At 43.7% G+C, this 24,214-nt stretch overlaps 1 protein-coding gene across 7 annotated transcripts in view; it reads left to right on the forward strand.

Moving 5' to 3' along the window:
- PC (pyruvate carboxylase) overlaps nucleotides 1-24,214 on the forward strand; it is a 102,872-nt gene that overhangs the window by 12,223 nt on the left and 66,435 nt on the right. Inside the window, exon 1 of one of the 7 annotated variants that reach the window (XM_087422575.1) lies at nucleotides 3,542-3,561. The exons of the other annotated variants lie outside the window; for them this stretch is intronic. The gene's annotated coding sequence lies outside the window, so the exon portion shown is untranslated. Of the gene's footprint in view, nucleotides 1-3,541; nucleotides 3,562-24,214 lie in introns of those variants that run through there. 7 annotated transcript variants of the gene reach the window in all.

Below are 24,214 nucleotides of genomic sequence, written 5' to 3' on the forward strand. Positions count from 1 at the left end.
GTTAAATGCGTGCGCTCCGCTTTGGCGGCCTGGGGTTCGCCGGTTCGGATCCCGGGCGCGCAGCGAGGCACTGCTTGTCAAGCCATGCTGTGGCGGCATCCCATATAAAGTGGAGGAAGATGGGCATGGATGTTAGCCCAGGGCCAATCTTCCTCAGCAAAAAGAGGAGGATTGGCAGATGTTAGCTCAGGGCCGATCTTCCTCACACGCACAAAAAATATTATGAGGCATGCAAAGAAACGAAGAATGGCACATACACAGGAAAAGAAGCAATCAATAGAAACTGTCCCTGAGGAAGCTCAGACTCCAGACTTCATAGACAAAGACTTTAAAGCAGCTCTTTTAAAATATGTCTAAAGAACTAAAAGAAAGTATGAGAATAGTGCCTCACCAAATTGAGATGATCAATAAGTGATAGAAATTACAAAAATAACCAAAAAGAAATTCTGGAGTCGAAAAGTACAATAACTGAAATGAGAAAGTCACTAGAGGGGCTCAGCAGCAGAGTTGAGCAGGCAGAAGAAAGAATAAACAAGCTTGAAGATAGGTCAATTGAGATTATCCAGTCTGAGGAACAGAGAGAAAAAAGAATGAAGGAAAATGAGCAGAGCCTCAGATACTTGTAGAACACCATCAAGCCTATCAACATACACATAATGGGAGTCCTAGAAGGAAAGGATAGAGAGAAGGGAGCAGAATGAATATTTGAAGAAATAATGGCCAAAAACGTCCCAAATTTGATGAAAGACAATAATTTACAGACTCAAGAAGCTCGTGAACTCCAAGTAGGATAAACTCCAAGTAGGATAAACTCAAAGAGATCCACACCTAGACATACTATAATCAAAGAAAGAATCTTGAAAGCAGCAAGAGATAAGCAACTCATCATGTACAAGTAGTCTTTGATAACATTAAGAGCCCATTTCTCCTTGGAAACCATGGAGTCCAGAAGGCGGTGGGATGAGCATAGATGCCATATGAGGCAAAACCTTCAACAGTATTTGACTTTTGAGTCTTAGATGGCTCTGATGTCTTCCATCTTCATGGATATGTCAGTTTTGTCCCTAAATAACAATTACTGACACTGCTTTCATACTTGACCTGCAGGAACTCGGTCTTTTACCAAGTTCCCCTCCCCAAGTATTTCTAGAAATACCTAAAGAAGGCTTATTATGTATTCCATCAAGCCTGGGACATAGTAGTGGCTCAAACAAAAACATTTGTTAAATGAATGAAATCTACCTGGGTTGCTTATTTCCTTGGCCAGCTGTCTGTCCACTCCTCTCTTCTGCATGTCACCAATTTCTCCCAGCCCCAGGGCTGTTGCCTCTCTCTTCATACTGTTTTGCCGTAAACATGCAAATAGACCTGTCTCATAACTTCTCAAAGTACACCTTTTAAAAATATTACTAACATTTTACAAAATTTTACTGAATGCTCGGGGATAGCAGAATGGAATTATAATACAGAAAGACAAGTTTTGTCCCCAAAGGTGAATTCAACATTCACCTCAAGAGAAATAGGGCTGGCCCAGTGGCTTAGTGGTTAAGTTGGTATGCTCCGCTTTGGTGGCCGGGGGTTCACAGATTCGGATTCTGGGCACGAACCCACGCACCGCTTATCAAGCCATGCTGTGGTAGGCATCCCACATATAAAGTAGAGGAAGATGGGCACAGATGTTAGCCCAGGGCCAATCTTCCTCAGCAACAAGAGGAGCATTGGCAACGGATGTTAGCTCAGGGCTAGTCTTCCTCATAAAAAAAAAAAAAAATAGAACTGCCATAACCTAATAATGGCAGCCTCTCCCCTACCCATCAGCCATCAAAGTTTCAACAAATTTTGGGGTCTCATCTCAGCTAGCTTACTCCAGGATACCATAGAGCCAACTGCTGATGTTCTATTGCCTTTGGTTTTGATAATATTCCTTATATGTGTATAGCACTGTATCATTTTATTATTTATTGGACATTCTCACTGGGACAGGTTAAGGTGGTGGTTTAGTTGTTTATGGATGATGGACCAGAGGTTCAGAGGGTTCAGTGACTCACCCAGCTCCACCGGTGAGAGAGAGCTGAGCTTTGAAAGCAGCTGTTCCAGTTCCTGGGCTCGGGTTCTTCCTGCTGTTCACAGGGTGTTAGAATGCGACATCTCGGTGTCACTGTGCACAGGGCAGAAAAGACCAACCCAAACCTCTCCGTCTTTCCTACTTAAATTAATCTCTTGAGAGGTGTTTGCACCTTCTGTCACCAGAATTGTCACTTGTCACTATTTGTTGTCCCTTGGGCTTGTGGCCAGTTGGGAGTCTTCACTCAGGGCAGAGCTCTCCCTGCCGTGTTGCCTGAGGCTGATTCAGTAAGAACTTAAGGTTTTCCTCGGCCTCTCTGGCTTTTGACTATCCCATTCCAGCGGGTTGCAAAACACATTTGTGTTTTTGCTGACCTGGGCCATCTTTCCATCCTTTTTTACTTCTGAAATTCTTAAATGGCAATTTTAATATTTGGCAGAATAAATTCCCCATGATCTAATCCTGAGTTTTCACAACTGACTGAATGGTTTCAGAAGGGCAAAAGTTATTCCTGCGCAGTATTCCAAGAAATTGTTCGTTCTTTCCTCAAGCATTTACTGTGCATCTGTGGCAGGCACAGCTCTTTACTGGGTGCTGTACAGCTTCAAGAGGATCTGACGATGTGGCCCTTGCCCTCGCGCCCTTATCGTGTGGTTGGGGTGGGAAGGAATGCATGCTCAAGTAGTGACTAGTTAATAAGGAATAGTCATAATTGCCTTTTACTGAGTACTGTTTCTGTGCCAGGTAAGATGCTAACTGCAAAAATGAATGCAGAAAATTACCAGGGAGGGGGCTGAGAGTAGGGCCCTGGAGTCAGGGGTCAGGGGTGGAGTTCAAGCTTAGCTTTCTACCAGCCCTGTCATTTCTGGCAAGTTCCTAAGCTTCTTTGAGCCTTGATTTCCTCATCTAAAATAGGGGCAATAAGACCTTCCTCACGGGGCTGTTGGGGGGATTAAATGAAATAACTTATGTAAAGTGGCACCCAGTGGACATGTCATAGCTATGGCTCTGTTAATGGTACCAGTGGAGAACAGTTACAGGAGAGCTCACTGTGGAGAGAACACGTGAGTCCAAGGGCCTGTGAGCTGAGGGGACTGTGTCAGGTGGGTGGCTACTCAGGAAGGACTTCTTGGGAGAGCTGGCCCTTGAATGAGGTGTCATATTTGGGTTGGTGGAGAGGAGGGGATGGCACCCAGACAGTAGCACATGGAGCAAATCATGGCAATGAGAAAAGCCAGGCGTTGGGTAAAGGGTGATGCCCCAGCCTCACTGGCCGGAGGAAGGCGATGGAAGCTCCACGAGGATGAAGATTTGCATCTGCTGTGTTTGCTGCTGAACCCACAGGAGCCTGGTGCTTAGGAAATCTTGTTGGAAGAATGGATGCTGTTGGGGAGTAGTGAGCGTGAGTGCCGGGAGATGCATTCTGTGAATGTCCAGCTGCGAGTTATGAGACAATGAGAATTCTCTGAGATGCTTGAGCCTGCGACCACCCACAGGTGAATGGGGTTTGAAAGACTCTTCTGGAAGAGTCTTTCTGGCTGACCTGGGATGGGGAGAGTCAGGAGGTCAGAGTGGAGGACTAGCTCTGAGAGGCAGTTCTTGCAATTTGGACGTGTAGTCATTGACGCAGGTGTGGAGCAGGGAGGGGGTGGTGATGGGAAGGAAGAAGCAATTACCAATTGCTACAGGAGAAAAGGTGTCCTGGGGTGAAGCGGAGAGAGGAGAGGAGAGCTCTGATTACAGTGCTGCCTCCATCCTGAAATGCAGAGCTGGAAAAGCAACCTAATTCATGTAGCTGGATGACCTGAGGTCAGGAGAAAAGTGGAGAGGCATAGGAATAGGGAATTGGGATGGGGTGTGTGGGGGATCAGAATTGGCTACCTCAAAATATGTCTCTTTACCCTGATTATTTTCTCTGAAAGACAGAAATTTTGACCCCCCCCCCCCCCCACTAACTGCCTAAAAGAATTTAACTCTGGGTATGGATAGACTGGGAGGGTCCTTGCTAAGCAAATTCCAAGTAAAAGTACAAGTTATCCTTTGTAAGACACATTTACATTTATAAGGGAAATCTCCATTTATAAAGGTATCTCCCTCTCTGTACTAGGAAGACATAAGGGATGACCTTATGTCTAGAAACTCTTATCAGTGCGGAAGGTGAGGACTTAAATCTGCATACTCTTGTTTACTGTGCTTTCTGGTAATCTCCCATAGCTGGCTCCCCCCGACTCCCAACATCCTCCTTTGTCTACCTGAATATGCTATTTAAGGTGAAAACTTCCACCATTTATCGAGATACTCAGTTACCCAGTGGGTCTCTCCCATGTATACATGTTATAAAGCTTTGTTTGATTTTCTCCTGCTATTCGGTCTCATGTCAATTTAATTTGTAGCCCAGCCAGAAAGGACCCAGAGTGGGTAGAGGATGTCTTCCACACCTTCAGCCATCTCGGGAGATGGGCTGTTAAGCCCAACTCACAATTTCCTGAGAAAATTGAGTTTGCTTGAGACCAGAACAGTTAGTCCTGAGACCTTACCTGGAGAAAACCTTATCCTGAGAGGAGAGAGGTCAAGCTGAGTCCTAAGATTCCCCAGCTGATTTCCCCAGCTCTTGCCTCTCAGGGCCTTCCCTTTCCTCCAGTTTTCGGGCTCAGAGCCCCTTCCTGCTTCGTTAGGCCGGGCTGGAAGGGCTAACAGGAGAGAAACACCTTCTGAGTACTGGGCACCTTCCCTTTCCTTCCAGGACAGGATGAGTGGGAGTTGAAATTGCCTGCACACGGATTTACTCTGAACAAAACAATGTATTGTAGGTGAGTTTGTATTTGTAGATGTTAGATTTGAGAAGTTTTGGTTTTTTGTTGTATTTTTTAGGTGCATGGCGAGGAAGACTTTTTGGAGAGAGGGATTCTCCTAGCATACTCAGAATATGAATGTATAACTCTGGTTTCTGGTTTTCCCCCAAGTGCTTGGTTTTCATGGTTCTCTGCTAAGCCTTTGGAAGGGCATTTGGTCAGCTGCATAGGCAGGTGGGGGCACCTGCTGACAAGAGAGGAAGCACGCTGAGATTGAAGTCACAAGTGAAGGGATGGTGTGCTTTATCTTCTAAGAAGAGATCCAAGTCTAGTCATGTGGCTGCCCTCTCTGGTTTTTTTTTTTTTTTTTTTTTTTACAACTCTGAGTAATTTTTCTTTCCCCTCATGGTTGGCCTCTCCACCTGGAGGGAACACACAACTTAAAGAGGCTTTTCCCCCCAGGGGGTGGGTGGAGAGCAAATTCAGCCATTGCTAGCAGATGTATGGCCCCAGAAGGACATTCTAGCCACTGCCTCTTTGAGATTTTTGTCCCAGATCAGCCAGCCCAGCAGAGTAAGCGCAAGGGTCCAGTCATTGATGGGGTCCCAGCCAGGGTTCTCTGATGGTGTTTTTTACCTACAACAGTTCTGACATTAAACGCGTAGTATTTTTCCCAATACCAACAAATTCTCCCACTCTCTGAAACCAACTGGGTGTCCTACAATTTAAATCAGTTCTGACACTAACCACCCAGAGTTAGTGCAGATGCCAGTCACAAGTCCCAGGTTGCCACCTATATTTCTGACCAACCAGCTATAAATAGGGGATTCCCACAACCCCTTCCTTAGGTTTGATAATTTGCTATAATGGCTCACAGAACTCAGGGAAACACTTGACTTCTGATTACTGATTTATTATAAAGGATACAAATGAACAGCCAGATGAAGAGGTGCTTTGGGTGAGGTCTGGAAGGATCCTGAGCACAGGATCTTCTGCCCCTGTGGACTTGGGGCATGTCACCCTCCCGGCACCTGGATGTGTTCACCAACCCGAAAATTCTGAACCCTGCTGTTTAGGGTATTTGTGGAGGCTCCATTACGTAGGCATGATTGGCCATTGGTGATTAGCTCAATCTCCAGCCCCTCTCCCCTCCCTGGAGGTACAGGGGTGGGGCTGAAAGTTCCAGCCTTCTGATCACATGGTTAGTTCCTCTGGCAACCAGCCCCCATCCTGAAGCTATCTAGGGGCCCACCAAGAGTCATCGTATTAGCATAAACTCAGGTGTGGTTGAAAGGGGCTTATTATGAATAACAAAAGATGCTCCTCACACCTCTATCACTAAGAAAATTCCAAGAATTTTAGAAGCTCTTGTGCAGAAACCTGGAACAAAGACCAAATATATATTTCTTATTATATCACAGTATCACAGGGTCTTTGTGGGATTCTAGGCTTGGATGGGCTGGAGTTCTACCCTTGCTGTGAAATCATTTGAGATGATGGAGTGCCTTCCACCCTGAAGACAGGTCTAGTGGACAGTTACTGATAAGGCAAAGGAAGCAGAGGTGTGACCCAGGTAACTGCCTTAGAGGCACTACCCACGGACCTACTAGAGTCGTATAACAGGTTACCAAGTGGTAACCCAAGGGTTTAGGGCGGAATGTTTAAAAAAAAAAAAAAAATTGTGTATTTTAGCTAGTAATACTCTCACCTGGTACAAACATTTATGTGTATAAAAGTCTCCTTTTGTTTTTTCTCTCTCTCCTGTCTCCCCTCCCCCCCGCCCCCCAGTTCTGCTCCCTAGAGGCCACCTCTGGTTAGAGTATCTTGTCTATCCTTTTAGAGATGATGTGTCCATTCAAAATATAAATATATTTCTCTTCTTTTTTCCTCCTACACCCTCTCTCTGCTCTGTGCCCTTTCACTTATCAATTTATCTTAGAGATCTTCCCATATCAGTACAGAGATGTCTGCCTCTTTAACAGCTGTGTGGCATTCCATAGTTTTTCTGTCATATGTTTATTGCAAAATATATCACAAAAGACATATTTAAAACATACGTGTATACATACACACATTGAAACAGAATAATAAAGTGAACATCTGTGTTCCCATCCCCCAGGTTAGGCAATAAAATTAGGAATATATAAGCCCCCTTTGTGCCCTCCCCAGTTGAAGCCCCTTACCCCCACAGCTGTTCTGACTTTTGTGATAATCATTCTCTTGATTTTTCTCGATAGTTTTACCAGCTATGAACAATCTCTAAATAACTTATTGTTTAGTTTTGCCTGGTTTTGAACATCATAGACGTGGAGTCATCCTGTAGACCTCTGTGACTGTGCTCGGCATTACATCTGTGATTCATCTATATGGATGCACAGAGCTCCATTCATCTTCACTGCTGTGTAGCTTTCCGCTGTATGAATGTGCTACAGTGTATTTATCCTTTCTACTGCTAAGAAGCCTTTGGGCTGCTTCTGTGTTTGCTCTTAGGAACAACACTGCTGAGAACATTCTTCTACATGGCTCCTGGTGTGCATGAGCAACAGTTTCTCCAGGGTATAAACTAGGAGTGGAATTGCTGGCATGTGAAACTCTTTTCTAATGTGGTTGTGCTAATTTACCCTTCTTCCCGCCAGCAGTATAGAGCACTGAGTGTTTTCTGATCACCCACATGGTGGGAATTTGGACTGCAAATCTGTGAGGGCTATTTTTGATAACTTTTTTTTTAATTTTATTTATTTATTTATTATTTTTTGCCCCCAAAGCCCCAGTAGATAGTTGTATGTCATAGCTGCACATCCTTCTAGTTGCTGTATGTGGGACGTGGCCACAGCATGGCCGGAGAAGCGGTGCGTCAGTGCGGACCCGGGATCCAAACCCGGGCCGCCAGCAGCGGAGCGTGCGCACTTAACCGCTAAGCCATGGGGCCGGCCCTATTTTTGATAACTTCTTGGGGTGGGTTTTTTGTTTCTCCAGCTGCTCAGTGACAAGGATTGAGACGCTTGATTTTTCTTGCAGGTGACTCTTCGGAGTGAGGAGAGGTAGATCAGGTTTATTTCTGCTTTACTCTTTCTCTGAGGAAGTAGCCTTTGGAAGTCCCAGCTTCACTGGAGGCAAGGTCTCCTTAGATTTCCCACCTTGGGTGGACTCTGGGCTGTGCCACTGTGCCCTTTGAGGCTTTGAAAGCTGAAGCTCAGGTTTGTTTGGTTCTGCAAGTGCCTTCAGGGCACAAGTTTCAGTGTTTACTTGTCTCTCTGGGTTTCTGTCTCTGCTTAGATTTTGGCCTGAGTGTTCCTTGTTTTCTTGCTAACTTGTCTATGCTTTTAAGAAAAAAAATTTTAAAAATATATAAGTATTTACATATATACATACTTAGACGTATTTTATTCAGCATTTTTAGTTGTTTTCAGCAGGAGGGATGGATGGTTATCTAGCCCAGCTAGAAAAACTCTTGTTTAACTTTAAAGTAGTGCTTTTCAGATGAGGTTCTTGCCTCCCTGGGGATATGCCTTCCATTCTCACTTTAGAATAAGACCGCCAGCAGCACAGTGATGTTATGCAGGCAGTCTGGGCCACTCCCCCAGAACTGTAGTGCTTTGATGCTTGGGTTGGGCCTGGAAATCTCACTCACTCATTTCACACTCACTGATTTGTCCCAGAAGGCCACTTTGTGAATTTGTAATGGAACATGGAATCCCTGGTGTCTGCCCCTTCTAGTTTTAAAGACCCGTGCTTGGCCCATCTGTACCAAGGGAGTCTTGCTGGGGGCTAGGTCCACTTAGCATTCACTCTATAGATAGAGTTGCTTGGAGAACTGGAATAGCACAGGCAATTAATAATACATGTCTTAAGGGATTTTAGAATGGTATTGTCCTATTTCAGACCCTGGTCTCCCTTGTCTTTGGTTGCAGAGTCTTACTTTCACATAGTTCTTTTTCCAAATATTTTGCCCTTTTGATTTCTGAGATTTCCCTAATTCTCACATATTTTGCATTCCTGGGGAGACTGTTGTGAATAACCCATTGTCATTCTGCTACTGCCAAGTTGATCTTGGTAGGTGTTAATTTCAGGCTGGCCTGATTCTTGTTTGTTTTTGTTTTTTTAAAAACTCTTTTTATATTGTTCTGTTGTCTGAATACCAAAAAGGCTCCTTATTTTTTTCTCCTTTTTTCTTATTGTGGTAAAATACACTTAACATAAAATTTACCATCTTAACTGTTTTTAAGTATAAAGTTCAGTGGTATTAAGTACGTTCACATTGTTGTGCAACTGTCACCACCATCCCTCCCCATAACTCTTTTCACCTTGTAAAATTGAAACTCTGTCCCTATTAAACAACTTCCATTCTCACCTTTCCCCAGGCCTTGGCAACCACCATTATACTTTCTGTCTTTTCATGTGCATATTGGCCGTTCATATATCTTGTTTGAAGAAATGTCTATTCAAGTTCTGCCCATTTTTGAATTGTTTGGTTTTTTTGTTGTTGAGTTTTAGGCGTTCTCTATATATTCTGCCTATTAATCCCTTATCAGATATATGATTTGCAAATATTTTCTCCCATTCTGTTAGTTGCCTTTTGTTGTTTTGGTGAGGGAGATTGGCCATGAGTTAACATCTGTTGCCAATCTTCCTCTTTTTGCTGAGGAAGATTGGCTCTGAGCTAACATCTGTGCCCATCTTCCTCTATTTTATGTATGGAACGCTGCCACAGCATGGCTTGACAAGCGGTGCGGTGCGTCGGTGCGTGCCTGGGATCCGAACCTGTGAACCCTCGGGCCGCCAAAGTGGAGCGCGCGCATTTAACAGCTATGCCACCTGGCCGGTCCCCGTTTATTAGTTCTAACAGCTTTTTTTGTGGAATCGTTCAGGTTTTCTGCATATAACATCATATCATCTGCAAACAGAGATAATTTTACTTCTTTCCAATTTGGATGCCTTTACTTTCTTTTTCTTCTCTAATTACTCTGGCTAGAACTTCCAGTACTGGGGACCAGCCCCATGGCGTAGTGGTTAAGCGCGCGCTCCGCTGCTGACGGCCCGGGTTCGGAACCCCGGGTGCGCACCGATGCACCGCTTGTCAGGCCATGCTGTGGTGGCATCCCATACAAAGTGGAGGAAGATGGGCACAGATGTTAGCTCAGGTCAGTCTTCCTCGGCAAAAAGAGGAGGATTGGCATGGATGTTAGCTCAGGGCTGATCTTCCTCACAAAACGAAAGAAAGAAAGGAAGGAAGGAAGGAAGGAAGGAAGGAAGGAAAGGAGGGAAAGGAAGGAAAGAGGAAGGAAAGAGAGAGAGAGACAGAGACAGAGACAGAGACAGAGAACTTCCAGTACTATGTACAGAAGTGGTGAAAGCAGGAATCCTTGCCTTGTTCCTGATCTTAGAGGAAAAGCTTTCAGTCTTTCACCATTGATTATTATGTTCACGAGGGCTTTTCATATATATAGCTTTTATTATGTGGAGGAAGTTTCCTTCATTTCTTATTTTCTTGAGTGTTTGTATCCTGAAAGGGTGTTGAATTTTGTTAAATGCTTTTTCTGCATCAATTGAGATGATCCTTTTTTTTCTCTCCTCATTTTGTTGATGTGACATATTACATTGATCTCTTTTCATATGTTAACACTCCTTGCATTCCAGAATAAATCCCAGTGGGTCGTAGTGTATAATCCTTTTAATATGCTGCTGAATTTTGTTTGCTAGTATTTTTTTGAGGATTTTTGCATCAGTGTTCATAAGGGATATTGATCTGTAGTTTTCTTTTCTTGTAGTGTCTTTGTCTGGATTTGGTATCAGGGCTCTGCTGGCCTCATAGAATGAGTTAGAAAATGTTCCCTCCTCTTTAATTTTTTTGAAAAGTTTGAGAAGCATTGGTATTAGTTCTTTAAATGTTTTGTAGAATTCACCAGTGAAGCCATCGGGTCCAGGGCTTTTCTTTGTTGGGAGATTTTTGATTACTGATTCAATCTCTTTACTAGTTATAGGTCTATTCAGATTTTCTACTTCTCTGTGATTTAGTCTTGGTAGATTTTGTTTCTAGGAATTTGTCCATTTCATCTAGGTTGTCCAATTTGTTGGGGTACAATTGTTCATAGTTATCTTTTATAATCCTTTTAATTTCTGTAGAATCAGTAGTAATGTCCCCACTTTCATTTCTGATTTAGTAATTTGAGTCTTCTCTCTTTTTCTCTTAGTCTATCTAGCTAAAGCTTTGTCAATTTTGTTTATTTTTTCTAAGAACCAACTTTAGATTTTATTGATTTTTCTCTACTGTTTTTCTATTCTCTGTTTCATTGATCTCTGCACTTAATCTTTATTATTTCTTTCCTTCTGCTTGCTTTGGGTTTAGTTTGTTCTTCTTTTTCTAGTTCCTTAAGTTGTAAAATTAGGTTGTTGATTTGAGATCTTTTTTTTTTTTGTGAAGAAGATCAGCCCTGAGCTAACATCTGATACCAATCCTCTTCTTTTTGCTGAGGAAGATTGGCCCTGAGCTATCATCCATGCCCACCTTTCTCTACTTTATATGGGACACTGCCACAGTACGGCTCCACAAGCAGTGCATAGGTGCACTCCCAGGATCCGAACTGGTGAACCCCGGGCCGCCGTAGTGGAGCTCGCGCACTTCACTGCTGTGCCACCAGGCCGGCCCCGAGATCTTTCTTGTTTTTTAATGTAAGTGTTTATAGCTGTAAATTTCCCTCTTAGCACTGCTTTCACTGAGTCCCATAAGTTTTGGTATGTTGTGTTTTTGTTTTCATTTGTCTCTAAGTATTTTCTTATTTCCCTTGTGATTTCTTCTTTGATCCATTGGTTGTTTAAAAATGTGTTCTTTAATTTCCACAAATTTCTGAGTTTTCCAGTTTTCCTTTTGTTATTCATTTCTAACTTCATCCTGTTGGCGTCAGAGAAGACACTATGTATGATATCTATCTTTTTAAATCTGTTGAGACTTAATTTGTGGCCTAACATGTGGTCTATCCTGGAAAATTTCCCATGTGCACTTGAGAAGAGTATGTATTCTGTCGTTGTTGGATAGAGGGTTCTGTATATGTCTGTTAGATCTAGTTGGTTTATTGTGTTGTGTAAGTCCTCTCTTTCCTTTCTTATCTTCTGTCTGGTTGTTCTATCCATTATTGTGAGTAGGGTATTTTTTTGTTTTTTTTCCTCTCTCTCTTTTTTTTTTTGGTGAGGGAGATCAGCCCTGAGCTAACATCCATGCTAATCCTCCTCTTTTTGCTGAGGAAGACCAGCTCTGAGCTAACATCTATTGGCAATCCTCCTCCTTTTTTTTTTTCCCCAAAGCCCCAGTAGATAGTCGTATGTCATAGTGGCACATCCTTCTAGTTGCTGTATGTGGGACACGGCCTCAGCATGGCCGGAGAAGCGGTGCGTCGGTGCGCGCCCGGGATCCGAACCCGGGCCGCCAGTAGTGGAGTGCGCACACTTAACCGCTAAGCCACCGGGCCGGCCTGTGAGTAGGGTATTAAGGTCTCCAATTATTGTAGAACTGTCTGCGTCTCCCTTCAATTCTGTCAGTTTTTGCTTAATATATTTTGATGGTCTGTCATTAGGTGTGTAAAATTATATAATTGTTGTTTTCTTGCTATATTGGACTTTTAATTAATATGTAATGTCCTTCTTTGTCTCTTGTAACATTTTCTGATTTAAAGTCTGTTTTCTCTGATATTGGTAGAGCTGCTTCTGCTCTCTTTTGGTTACTATTTGTATGGAATATCTTTTTCTGTCCAGTCACTTTCAATTTGTTTGTCTTTGGATCTCAGATCAGTCTCTTGTAGACAGCATATAGTTGGATCATGTGTTTTTATCCATTCTGCCAATCTCTGTCTTTTGATTGGAGAGTTTAATCCATTTACATTTAAAGAAATTACTGATAAGGAGGGACTTAGCTTCTATCATTGTGCTATTTGTTTTCTACGTGCCTTGTAGCTTTTTTGTCCCTCATTTCCTGCATTACTGTTTTCTTTTGTGTTTAGTTGAAATTTTGTAGTGAAATATTTAAATTCCTTTCTCATTTCCTTTTGTGTGTATTCTATAGCTATTCTCTTTGTGGTTACCATGGAGATTACATTTAACATCCTAAAGCTATAACACTCTAATTTGAATTTATACCAGCTTAACTTCAATAACATACAAAAACTGCTCCTTTACAGCTCTGTCCCCACCCCTTTCAGTTGTTAATGTCACAAGATTATGTTTTTATATGTTGTGTGCCCTGAAACATAAACTAATAATTCTTTCTTTTTTTAATTTTATTTATTTACTTTTGCCCCCCAAAGCCCCAGTAGATGGTTGTATGTCATAGTTGCACATCCTTCTAGTTGCTGTATGTGGGACACAGCCTCAGCATGGCTGGAGAAGCGGTGCGTCGGTGCGCACCTGGGATCTGAACCCGGGCCGCCAGCAGCAGAGCGTGCGCAAGAGTGTGCGCACTTAACTGCTAAGCCACGGGGCCGGCCCAAACTAATAATTCTTTTAAATGCATTAGTCCCCTAAATTATGTAGAAAACAAGATTTGGAGTTATAACCCAAAGTTACAGTAATACTAGCTTTTACACTAATAATTATATTTTTTCCTTAAATGTATTAGTTTCTTAAATCATGTAGAAAACAAAAAGTACAGTTACAAACCATCGTTACAATAATACTAGCTTTTAGAATTGCCTAGCTTTTAGAATTTACCTCAATTGAGATCTTTATTTCTCCATATGGCTTTGAGTTACTGTCTAGTGTCCTTTCATTTCACCTTGCAGGATTTCTTCGAGCATTTTTTGCAGGTCAGGTCTAGTGGTGACAGAGCCTCTCAGCTTTTGTTTATCTGGGATATCTTAATTTCTCCCTCACTTTTGAAGGACAGTTTTGCCGGATATAGGATTGTGGTTGATATATATATTTTTTTAGCACTTTGGATATATTGGCCCACCGCCTTTTGGCCTCTACAGTTTCTGATGAGAAATCTGCTAGAAATCTTATTGAGGATCCCTTGTATGTGACAATTTGCTTCTCTGTTGTTGCTTGCAAGATGCTCTTTGTCTTTTGAGAGTTTGATTATAATGTGTCTTGGTGTGGGTCTTTGGCATCATCTTAGTTGGAGTTCATTGAGCTTCTTGGATATTTATATTCATGTTTTTCATCAGATCTGGCATGCTGTCAGCCATTATTTCTTCTAATCTCTCTCTCCCTTTTTTCTCTCTCTCTCCTCCTTCTGGGACTCCTACAATGAGTATGTTGGTCTGGTTTGGTGGTGTTCCACAGGCCCCTTAGGCTCTGTCCACTTTTCTTCAATCTTTTTTCTTTCTGTTCATCAGGCTTGATAATTTCCATTGTCCTGTCTTCAAGTTTACTGATTCTTTCTTCTGCCTGCTCAAATCTGCCTTTGAATCCCTCTAGTGAATTTTTCATTTTGGTTATCGTACTTTGCAGTACCAGAATTTATTTATTTTTTGGTTTCTTTTTAGGTTTTCTGTGTCTTTATTGGTATTTCCATTTTGTTCACACATCGTTTTCTTGACTTTCTCCACATCTTTCTTTAGTTCTTTGAGCATCTTTAAGACAATTGTTTTAAAATCTTTGTGTAGTATATCTGCCATTAGGTCTTTTTCAGGGACAATTTCTGTTTTTCCTTTGAATGGGCTATACTTTCCTGTTTGTTTGTATGCCTTGTGACTTTTTGTTGAACACTGGACATTTGATTCTAATAATGTGGTAACTTTGGAAATCAGATTCTCCCCCTTTCCCAGGGTTTGCTGGGGGTTTTTTTGTTTGTTTTCTTTTTGATTGTTTTAGGCTCTCTCTGTGCTGAAGATCAGCCAGAGGTGTAAACTTAAGGTCTTTTTAGGTGTTTTCTGAGGTTTTTCCTAGGCATGCGCAGTCACTTTCTAATATTCCCTGTATGTGGAGTTGTTTTTGAATGTCCTAGTCTCTAATATCTGGCTCCCAAAAGGGGAAAAAGTGAAAAACAAAGTGGGGAGAAGAGGTGAGGGCCCTTTAAATCCCCTGGCAGTCACTTCAAGTGGAGGGGGAGGGGCTTGCAACAATGGGGGAGGTTTGACAGCAATGGCTGTCTGCCTCTTTGTCTGCGTCTCTGGGTTCAGAAGCAGCAATCAGTGATCAGAGCACACATCCCCAATATTTGGAGGTCAGGGTCCTTTTTGCCCACCCTCGCTCCCACAAGCTGTGTGCAAGCTGCTCCCTGAACATGTGCACAGATGCCTGCCTCCTGGCTGGGGGTGGGGGACAGAAGATGCTGCTGTGCTAAGAGCTGAAATTGACTGAAATTAACTGCAATTGACCAAAATTAACTGCAGTTTACCCTCCCAGTCTTCCCCTGGAAGTTGTAAGCCTTCAGCAGACTCCAGAGTTCCAAAATAGTTACATCAGAAGATTCTCCCTACAGTTGTTATCTAGGTGGGAAGTTAGATTCCTAGTGCTTCTTACTGTGCCATCTTCCCAGAATCCTCCTGTTTTATTTCGTGTACGTACAGATTATCATCTTGTTGTTGTATCTTACCATTCCCAATGTACTTTCATGTGTGGTACTTTCATGTGTGATCTCATTCAATGCCTGCCTTGCCTACACATTTGAGAGGACCAGCCCCATATCACAGATTTCAGCAGCTGAGTCCCAGGGAGGTTCAGTAACTTGCCCCTTGGATGCACCAAGTGGTAGACCAACTCTGCTTCTAAGAGTAGATGGGTTTCCAATTTCCACATTTCTCTTGAAGAGGAAGAGAAAGCAATCATTTCTTATTGATGTGTTCATAAATATACAAGTTAACATTCATTTTTTTGTAGAATTCTACGTTATAGAATGATATAAAAAATTAAAAGACAACTTTCCTCCAAAATACCTGTTTCTTTTTTGTATTCTCCTTTTCTAGTGTCCCTTTTTCCTCTTCTCATTTTCTTTCTACAGGAATTTTTCTTTTTTTGTGTGTGCGTGTGAGGAAGATCAGCCCTGAGCTATTAATATCCAATGCCAATCCTCCTCTTTTTTTTTTTTTTTTTTGCTGAGGAAGATTGGCCCTGGGGTAACATCTGTGCCCATCTTCCTCTACTTTATATGGGACCCCGCGACAGCATGACTTGACAAGTGGTGCGTCGGTGCACGCCCGGGATCTGAACCTGCGAACCCCGGGTGGCCGAAGTGGAGTGCGTGCACTTAACTGCTACGCCACCGGGCTGGCCCCGAATTTTGCCTTTTTTACTGTCTCAGTTCTGTAAATCGCCTTCTGAGTTCAGCAAGTGTAACCATCACATTTTGAGCATGTTCTGTGCTGTGGAGCTTTGCCTATTGCACTGTTAATCAGTTGCTCTCTTTCCCTTGTCCTATCTGCATAGTCTCATTTCCCTTGTTAGATCTCTTCTCTCCAGCTTCCCCTCCTTTGCCAGGGAAATGCCCTCGAACCTCTGTGCACCCTGAGGCCTTCCTGCCTCTTCAGTGCTTCTGCTCCTTGCGCCCAGGTGGTATTTGTTCTCCTTAGTCCCTTTGATATCTGCCTGTCATGCTGTGCTCATCACATACCATCAGTCTGTTCTCTGGGCCATTTTATTTTATTTATTTTATTTTTTATTTATTTATTTTATTGAGGTAACATTGGTTTATAACATTATATAAATTTCAGGTATACATCATTATATTTTGATTCTATGTAGATTACATCATGTTCACCACCCAAAGACTAATTACCATCCATCGCCACACACATATGCAAATCACTCCTTTCGTCTGGGTCATTTTAGATATATATTCTTATGTTTGTTTTTATTGTCTTAGACTTTCTTCCTTTTCCGTTTCTTCATGTAAGTTTTTCCTATTCTTTACATTTTTCTCTTCTTTCTCGTAGTCCTGATTCTACAAACATTTCTTGTTTCCCATGCTCTGGTTTCCTGCCTTTCTTACCACTCTCGCACCTTAAATAGGTTTGACACCATCCAGCTCTTTCAAGTGGGAAGAGCAGAACCCAAAGTTAGCACCACAAATGCTATCCTTTTCTTTCTTGCGTGAACAAAGGCACCTTTACTGAAAGCCGGTTATGTCCCGGGGGCTGAGTAACTGCCTGCCCACCTGTCATCCCCCTTGTCTCTTTAGCCTCACAGCAGCATGAATGCACCTAGCAGCATTCCTGTTTTACTAGAGGATCCAAAAGGTCAGCCTGTAGTTTCCCATTGATTATCTGTAATCTCCCTTCTATTGGGTTGTGGGGACAGGAAGGAGTAAACAATCAACAAACACAATCCTGGTTTTCTGTCCGGGCAGCTAATCCTTCATGTATATAGATTGTTAACAATGACTTAAATTTCTGCTGCTTCCCCCTGCCATCTAGTGCATTTCTGGGCTGCTGCGTGCTGTCCATATCAGAGAGTGAAAATGGAGAGACATACAGCAGTGTGACTGGGAGTCGAGCTCTGGAGTCAAACTGTTGGGCTCAAATCTTTGACTAATTAAAGCATAATTAGGGAGGCCAGCCTGGATGGTTACAAATTTTATATGTATATGTGTGTGTGTGTGTGTGTGTGTGTGTGTGTGTATTTATTTATTTATTTTTCTGGTGAGGAAAATTGGCCTTGAGCTAACATCTGTTACCAATCTTCCTTTTTTTGCTGAGGAAGATTGGCTCTGAGCTAACGTCTGTGCCCATCTTCCTCTATTTTGTATGTGGGACGCTGCCACAGCATGGCTTGGTGAGTGATGTGTCCGTCTGCACCCGGGATTTGAAGCTGTGAACCCTGGGCTGCTGAAGCGGTGCCCGCGAACTTAATTAACCGCTATGCCACCAGGCTGCCCACTCCCCCCCCCCAAAATTATATGTTTAAAAAGTCACACATGCATGAATGTTCATAGCAGCATTATTCATAATAGCCAAAAAGTAGAAACAATTCAAATGTCAACCAAGGAATGGATAAACACAAGGTAGTATATCTGTACAATGGCATGTTATTCAGCCATAAAAAGGGACGAAGTACTGATCCATCTACAATGTAGATGAACCTCTAAGACATTATGTTAAGTGAAAGAAGCCAGACACAAAAGGCTTTATTTATTTATTGTATGAAATTTATATGAAATGTCCAGAATAGGCAAATTCATAGACAAAAAGTAGATTGACGGTTGCCAGGGGCTAGAGGGAGGGAGGAATGGGGAGTGACTGCTAATGGTACCATGTTTCTTTTTGGGGTGATGAAAATGTTCTGGAATTAGATAGTGGTGATGGTTGCATGACATTTTGAATGTAGTAAAAAATCACTGAATTGTGTGCTTTAAAATGGTTAAATGTTGAAAAGCACCTAAAAAATAATTGTAAAGTAGCAAACTGAAAGCTTAGGCACATCAGGTTAGACTGTTTTCTCCTCTTTGTCAATGCACCTATACATTTTGTACATACTTGTAACCACTGTATGTACATCATTAGGCCCGTGTGCCAAACAGTTCTAATTGGTCATGTACCTAGTTCCTGGTCGTATCAATTTACTGTGATTTGATTCAGTTTTTAAAAAATTCTACTTCCTACGCCCTGCCAGGCACTTAAGAAGTACGCTATAAATATTTATTGAGTTTCCTGTGCTAGCTATTCCCATTTCATTAGTGTGGACAATTGCAGGTTAGCTATAATTACCCTTTGTTCCAGATTGTTTCAAAAAAGATAATATCCCTTAAATCATGTGCCTTTCAGTAAGGGCTCTACATTTTACATCTGTAAGCTGTGTATATATTTTTCCCGGATAGAAAATAGCCTGCTTGCCTTTTCTGATCACAAAGGTAGTATCTGCTAATTGTGAGAGATTCAGATGATGGTCTTGCCTCGACTGTCGCCTTTAGATTTTAGGGGCCTCCAAACAATTCCACCTCTGCATAAGGCTGCTTTTTTTTAATCCCTCTGCCCTATCATTTTTTTCATTACCTTCTCTGTGTCTTGAGTTTGCCTGGCTTTCATCATTTCCTTCTGAGTAGCTTCTTAGATACCCTCTCTGAGACAAAAGCCTAGGATGCCATTGTCTTCTTGTCCAAAGATCACGTCTATCTTGTTTGCAAATAAGAAGGGAGAATAAATGGAGCGTTTGCCACTTGTTCTGGCAAGTCAACACCCTTAATTCCTAACTTGTTTCTTTCTCTCTCTCTCTTTTTTTTTGCCTCGTGATTGTCTGACATCCCGAAGCTGTGTGCTTTTCTGTGACCCATTTAAAACCCTCATCTGTGACATAGCTCTTTTGTGGAAAGGAAGCAGTGGCTTCTAAGACTTCTCCGTTTCCCTTTGTGTGCGGCAGAGCTGTTCACTAGCCTGCCTTCGTGGTGTTCAGTGGTGTCTGGTCCCCTTTCCCTGCTGCACTCATTGCTCAGCAACCTTGAGGTGGGACATGGTAGTGGTGACGGGCCGATCTCTATTTATGAAGAGATGAGACCTGGTAGCGGTGACGGCTGTTCTCTATTTAGGCCGCTGATGTTACTGACCTGTGTCTTGCTTTTCTCTTGGGAGTTATTTTCCAGGAATGAGGACTCTCTCCTACCCTCTGCATCCTTGGCCGAAACCCCCTTTTTAGCTGACATCAAACTTGGGCAAGACAGTTCATCAGAGTGAGGGGTGAGCCCAGGACCTGGAGTGAAGCTAACAGTGATGGAGAGACCAGTGGCTCTTGGCTTCCTGGGGACAGTACACCATCATGCCCATGTCACCTGCAGCCATATAGGGATGTGGACCAGAGACAGGAGATGAAAGAGGAGAGCAGAGGAAGACCAGGCAGTTCTTCCTGCAGTTGTAGATTCAGGTCCAACAGGGTTGGTGGCCATTGCTTTTCCTAACTGATGCTGATGGCCGAAAGAATGTTTTAATCTTAGGATGTGGCAGCTATTTGTTGAATGAAAGAACATCTGTTGATAGCTACCTCTTCATCTTTCTTGTCATTATTCTGTTTACTTAGATTTCAAGCCTCAAAGCTCTTTCCCATTCTCCTCCCTCTGATTTAAATTAAGAATTTCTTCAGAAAGTCTGTTCTGGGATGGGTGAGCTTTATGTAGACAAAGGGACCCCCAACCTCATTCACAAGCACAGGGGAATTGTAATTAGGAAGATGGTGAGTCTCCTTTTTCCTATTTAACTGAGCTGGGGGATGGGGAAGGAACTCCTTTGTGAATGATATAGGGGGTAGGCAGCTTTCTCTTTGTGGAGCCTGTCAGTCTGAAATTCTCAGGGAGAATTCCAAAGTGTGGGGAAATGATATCAGAATTCTTGGGTGGTTTTGTATCTGCTGGTTGATTTTTCCCTCATTTAGAACTAAATTTATGTGAAAGACTACAACAATAAAATAATAATGGCAGCTAAATTTAATAACGGCAGCTATGTTCAGTATGCTCTGCTGTGGTCTCTTCTGGAGGTAGAAGGTGTTACCTGGAGGAAACTGAGGCTCCAGAGGGTGAAGACTTGCCCAAAGTCGTCCAACCACGAAGTGGCAGAGCTCAGGTTCAGACTCGTCTCTCTGCCCCGACACCCATGCCCAAGCTGTGCCCTGCGTCATGCCACTGCCAACAGAACACCCCCTGCTGCCAGAATGCTGCACATTTATTTCTCTGAATGGCTACGGGTTTTCTCTGTCATTTCTGTGCTCTTCTCAAAGCCTTGGCTTCCTTTTAATTGCCCTTCCCTAGCATCTGACATGATGCCTAGGGTCTGGGAGCAGGCTCCTTTGCTCAGAACATCTTGGTTCTCATCTGTTTTACAAAATTATCCTTGGCCTCTGTTCTCTTTTTGCTTTTGTTTCCTCTCTGGAATGCCACTTCTTTAAGGCTATGGTGAAGATAAAGATAATCCTGCCTAAGGGCTTGAAAAAATGTCAAGGAGAAGTTTTGTTAGCAAGCATTTGAGCTTTTTAGCAAAGTTCTTGCCACACCCCTTGATGCCCCAGTGAAAGTGGGTTGTTCTCATGATGCAGAGGAGACAAGCGTATAAATGGACGCAGTCGGGGCAGTCGAGCCACAGACCCACTAAGGCGTGTTGTCCTCGGCAACATTTCCTCTGTCACATGCATGTATTTCTCTGCATTGAACGAATTAAATTTGAGTCCAGGCTCAGAGCCACTATTCCCCAGGAGGTCAGAGTTCTGATTCTCAGTAGAAGGAAGAAGGCGAAGGGGTGAGGCTGCTTGGAGGAGGGTGCAGTGAAGACAGAGGAGTAGCTCTGAGAGTCTTGGGGTTGATGGGAGACCACTGCTTAGAGTTGGCCCTTTGCCCTTTTCTGAAGCTGCAGACAGGTTCCCAGGAGACAGGCCTTCCAGCGACTGCCACTTTATACACCTGGTTTTAGGTCCTGCCATTTCTCCTGTCCCCCTACACTTGTCCTAGCCCCATATTCTGAGATCTGGGGCTGATGGCCCTGCTGATGAATAGCCTGGCACCTTTCTGCAGAGCGTCTTCTGAGTCTGCTGAGGTTCTCTTGTTGGCATCTGGACTCAGAACACATCTACCTTGCTTTTCCCCCTCCTCCCTCCCCATTCCCTCCATGCCCCAGCTAGAGGCGTGGTATATTCTGAGTCTGTGTTACCATAAGATGAGTTGTCCCTCATTACTTATGCATGCATCTTCTCTCTCTCTCTGCTAATCTGATTATTCCAGATAGAACCAGCCTCATTCTGAATCCATTCATCCATATATTTGTTCAGTAAGTGTTTTGTGCCAGGCCCTGTGGCAGCTGTATTCTCAAGGCTGTATCTGATATCACACCAGTATCACTTGCAGACGTTTGGGTCACTGACGTGCCTTTGACCTGATGCCCGTTTTATAAACTTAGAAATTCCTCTTGAGTAACACAGTATCTCTTCCCCAAAGAGCTGAGGCCTAGATTTTGATTCTGACCTCGTTCAAAGGGGGAGCCTGGCCTCAGCCCCTCACTGCCAGGCTTCATTGTTTTCTCGGCTTGGGAGTTAGATCCCCCCCCACCACCCTTTTGTTATCCGTTTGCTATTCCTAGCACAGATCCTCAGGACTGGCCCATTCACTGCCTCTGGCCTGGAGCCCATTCAAACTGTTGTCACTACTCTTTCCCTCTGCCCCTCCCCCCCAGCCAATGGCTTCTCCTTCCTTCCCAGCTTGTGAAGCTCCTAGAGTCTCCGGAGGGTCTCTGACATCAGCACACGGGAAGCCACACCCAGGGGTCTGCAAAGATGCTCTTTAAGGGTGCGAGTGAAGGGAGATTTGAAAATAGAAAAATTTTCGCCATTCATTTTACCCTTTGAGACTAACCCAATGGCTTGAGACAGTCCACTTGGGTCCATGTTGCCAGAATTGTCTGAGTCTTTTCCAGAGTTTCTCCTGAAACCGTCTGGTTTGTGTGGGCACTGGAGGCTTGTGGAGCTGGGTCTAGCTGCTCTCTGCTGCCGGAGTAGAGGCACTTCTGGATGGACGAGATCTTCAGGGAGCAGCCCTGACTGTTGCTGTCCCCTTCTCCTGGGTGTTCTCCACCTGGCTGGGGCTCTGCTTTAAGGCCAGGGTGAGCACATCTGGAGGCTTAGGGGGTGGGGAAGCCTTTTGTTCATTCTCTTATTTGTCTATTCTTTTTACTCTCATCTTCCCACCCACACGCTCCAAAAGAGAACCTTAGGAGAAGAAATATTAACAGCGTAGACTCTAGAAGATTCGAGTCCTGGTGGTTTGTTTACCTCCCTTATACAGGAGCTGTGGGTGGAAACTAGAATTCTAATTGCCTTCACATGAATTTTTCTTTAATGCATCTTTCGAAGGAGGAAAAAGGGTTTCATTTGCTGTTTTCCTTACCACCTAGAGAGCTCACAGGTTGCTGTGAGGGAATGCTGCATTTTGAGTGAGATTTTGCAGTGGGTGCCCATAAGCGGTAAGAATGCGTGCTGAGGGGTGAGCTGCCGCGTTCCAGTTTCTCCCCTTCCGGTAGCAGGAGGTCCTCCTGGACCGTCCCCACAGCCACCCTGGGCTGTGAGTGCTGCTCTCCCAGAAGGCTGAGGCAGGTGCTGAAGTGCCTCTTGCCCCAGGTCACTCAAGTTCAGCCAAAAAATAATCTCTCCCTTGTTATACAGAATGCCACCAGTGTTCCAGAACCTATCCTCTGTTGGTAACTCTCTTATATCCATCAGAGCCGTTGACAAGCATTTATTTAGGTGTTAGATTACTCTGAAGCTTAGGTCTTGCTAAGGCAACACTCACGCATACCAGGCAGAGCCTAAGAACAATGTACATGGCAACAAACACGTCAACCACTATAAAATGTGGTCAGGCTTCCCAGCCTGGTTCCAGTTTTCCTTGGAGCTTAGTTCTGGAATTTCAGACTTGACCTCTTTTCTTAGCTTATCAATTCTCCACACCTTTGAACTCCTTATGCCAGGTAGGAAAAGGTGGTATCTGGAAACCGATACCAGTTTCATAGATCCTTATGGTAGAAAGTAGCTTTACATATGTTCTGAGAGGGTTTAGGGGTCTCATTTTACAGGTGATTTGCCTGAGGTCACGAAGAACCAGGCCTAGGATCCAGGTATTCTGCCACTAAGTCTCCTGTGTGTTCTGTGATGCTATGTTTATCTCCCTTCACAGTTTATTAGTTCCATAAACATTTACCTAGGGCTTACTTGGTTCCCTGCTCTGCTAGGTTTGGATCCCAGGATGAATAAGCTGTGGTCTCAGGCCTGGCAATGGGCTGAGCTACTTGCCTCTAGCCAGCCATGTCACTTGGGAGGTAAGGCTCTTCTTAACCTTGTTAGGAGCATAGACTGCACGGGTAAAACTGCTTGGCCAACAAGCAGAACAGGCATTCTGTCCACAGCCATGAACCTGGCCTGCCCATTAAGGGAAGACTGTAGGCTGGGCCGAGTGGCGGGGATGCTCGGTGAGGATTTGGGGAATGAGAACCAGGCGCCTTCCCTGGAAGCTGGGCCCATGCACAGAAAGCCTGGGCATTGATGGGAGAGCGAAGGAGGTCTGGGCCCGTGTGCAAAGGTCATTCATTCTTGCTAGTCCCACCAGCAGTAGAGTGAGTTCTAGCAGAATCTGTGGGTGGCTAAAAGAAAGGCAAGTTGGTGTGTTTGTTTTAGGGGGTGAGGAGGAGGAGAGACTGAAGCAGAGGGGGTGGGTGGTATGAAGAGCATGGAGGGAGAGACTGGCTGAGCCAGTGTGGGGAGAAAGGGTAGTTAGCGCTTAGGTTGAAATGCTACAAGATGTGAGCAGAGCTGGTACCTAGGCAAAGACTGGGAAAGAAGGGAGACTAAACCGAATCTGCGGCCTCAGAGGATTAGAACCAGCCTCTCCCTGTCTCCCTTGCTTGCTCCTCAGGGCCAGGACTTCTGCCTGATTACCCTCTCTGTTGCTTGAGCACGAGACTTCAGGACATTT

The sequence above is a fragment of the Ceratotherium simum genome, chromosome 34 (assembly GCF_057802395.1).
Source record: "Ceratotherium simum simum isolate JZ-2026a chromosome 34, ASM5780239v1, whole genome shotgun sequence".
NCBI lineage: Eukaryota > Metazoa > Chordata > Mammalia > Perissodactyla > Rhinocerotidae > Ceratotherium > Ceratotherium simum.